This window comes from Bos javanicus, chromosome 6, assembly GCF_032452875.1.
Source record: "Bos javanicus breed banteng chromosome 6, ARS-OSU_banteng_1.0, whole genome shotgun sequence".
Classification (NCBI taxonomy): domain Eukaryota; kingdom Metazoa; phylum Chordata; class Mammalia; order Artiodactyla; family Bovidae; genus Bos; species Bos javanicus.
This window is the reverse complement of record NC_083873.1, coordinates 14,101,748-14,104,279: the sequence shown is the minus strand read 5'-3', so window position 1 is coordinate 14,104,279 and position 2,532 is coordinate 14,101,748.

Below are 2,532 nucleotides of genomic sequence, written 5' to 3'. Positions count from 1 at the left end.
ATTGAGGCATCAACAACAAACCTGAGTGTTAGAGACAAGAAAACGGACAAGGAATTTTCTTGCCCTGACCATTGTCCAATCTAATGAAGAGACAGGCAAGAAAGTCAACTATGAGCATACAGGGTGCTAAGTGCTGTAACTTGAGATATTTACAGCATATACTACAAGTACAGTTGAAAAACAGTGAATTCAGCCTACAGGTAGGTGTTGGAGAAACTTCCATGAAAAAGGTTACCTTTGATCTGACTCATTCTTCTCCCCCATCTTCCTTTGTTTCTTCTCCCAGTATGTTAGAGACCAAAGAGATACAGTATAGAGATGGAGTCATGAAATTTGGCAACACAGTCACGTTATGAGAGGGTCTTAAAGTCAGCTACAGCAAGAATTATTTATTTTTATTATCTGTAAAATCTAATACATAATAATTATTAGTATTAGTCACTCAGCTGTGTCCAACTTTTTGCGACCCCATGGACTGTATAGCCCACTAGGCTTCTCTGTCCATGGGATTCTCTAGGCAAAAATACTGGAGTGGGTTGCCATTTCCTCCTCCAGGGGACCTTCCCAACTGTACATAAAGGAGACTTCATAATATAGACAAAATAACCCCCTAGGGGAACCACAAGTTGGAGGTGCTGAGGATTTTGTTGCATCTCAGTCATGCAACTGGGATCCTAGAGGGCAGGATATTCCTCTTCAAGAAAGGTCAGGCTGTCCAGCTATAAACTGTGCATGACACGGACAGCCTCCAAGCAGTGACTCCAAGCAGGGTCTGTCCCAGCTCTCCTACTCAGTCACTCTTTTCTGAGGGTGGAGGCTCAGTGGCTGAACCAGACAGTGACACAAGGCCTGGCTATTACCACCCACTGTGCAATTGCTGTCCCAGCTGGTCGTTGCTCTAGACCTCTCTGCTGGGCATCACTGGGTGAGCACCCCAGTCTGAGGTCTTCCCCTTGTTCATTTCTGCCTCCATCGCCCACCCTTCCCCTTTGGCACTTCTATTCAGTCTGCATTTTCACTTTCCAGAGAACCCAATCATCACAAGGGAGATGTTTAAAAGCCCCAAAGAAGCATGAGGGAAGAAAGAAAAAGGAACAGGGCTAGAATGAAACTGAAACTGGCCTCTCATGAGATGAAATAGGACAAAGGCAATATAATTTTCTTTTCTGGTAATATCCTCTCAGCTGTTGCAGGCATTAATAAAAAAGTACACAAGGGACAAGTGAGGTGACAATGTATACAGAAATCAGAAAATTAGAATGTTAGGGAACGCTTGCCAATGGGTTGGTTTGGATGAATAAAGAAGAAAAATGTATATTGGCACATATTAAGAATTAAAAAGAAAGTTAGAAGCTAGATCATGGAGAATGCTACACCCTACATCAAATACATGGGCATCTTTCCTTCTAACCTTCTTAAATACCATTTTTTAAACTTCCATTATTTCTATAGTCTTATGAAAGGACAATGGAATTGCAACATGAAAATCTAGAGTGGAATTTATTGTTGTTGTCATATTTCCAGTGAATATTAAAAATAAAGTCAAATATCAAAAAGGAAGTATGCACTTTCCAAGGATTGCTAGCATATCTACTTACCCTTATATCTGGCATAATATTTCATCAGTTCAGTTCAGTTCAGTCGTTCAGTCGTGTCCAGCTCTTTGCAACCGACCCCATGAATCACAGCATGCCAGGCCTCCCTGTCCATCACCAACTCAGAGTTCACTCAAACTCATGTCCATCGAGTCGGTGATGCCCTCCAGCCATCTCATCCTCTGTCATCCCCTTCTCCTCCTGCCCCCTCAATTCCTCCCAGAATCAGGGTCTTTTCCAATGAGTCAACTCTTCACATGAGGTGGCCAAAGTATTGAAGTTTCAGCTTCAGCATTAGTCCTTCCAATGAACACCCAGGACTGACCTCTTTTTGGATGGACTGGTTGGATCTCTTTGCAGTCCAAGGGACTCTCAAGAGTCTTCTCCAACACCACAGTTCAAAAGCATCAATTCTTCGGTGCTCAGCTTTCTTCACAGTCCAACTCTCACATCCATACATGACCACTGGAAAAAACATAGCCTTGACTAGATGGACCTTTGTTGGCAAAGTAATATCTCTGCTTTTCAATATACTATCTAGGTTGGTCATAACTTTCCTTCCAAGGAACAAGCATCTTTTAATTTCATGGCTGCAATCACCATCTTCAGTGATTTTGGAGCCCAAAAAAATAAAGTCTGACACTGTTTCCCCATCTATTTCCCATCAAGTGATGGGACCAGACGCCATGATCTTAGTTTTCTGAATGTTGAGTTTTAAGCCAACTTTTTCACTCTCCTCTTTCACTTTCATCAAGAGGCTTTTTAGTTCCTCTTCACTTTCTGCTATAAGGGTGGTGTCATCTGCATATTTCATAGGCACATATTAAACGGTTTATTCCAGTGATCATAAAACAGGTGGCAATTTGAGCACATGTAAGATTTAGTTCATCAGACAATCTATCTATCAGATCTAGTCCCTTAAATCTATTTCTCACTT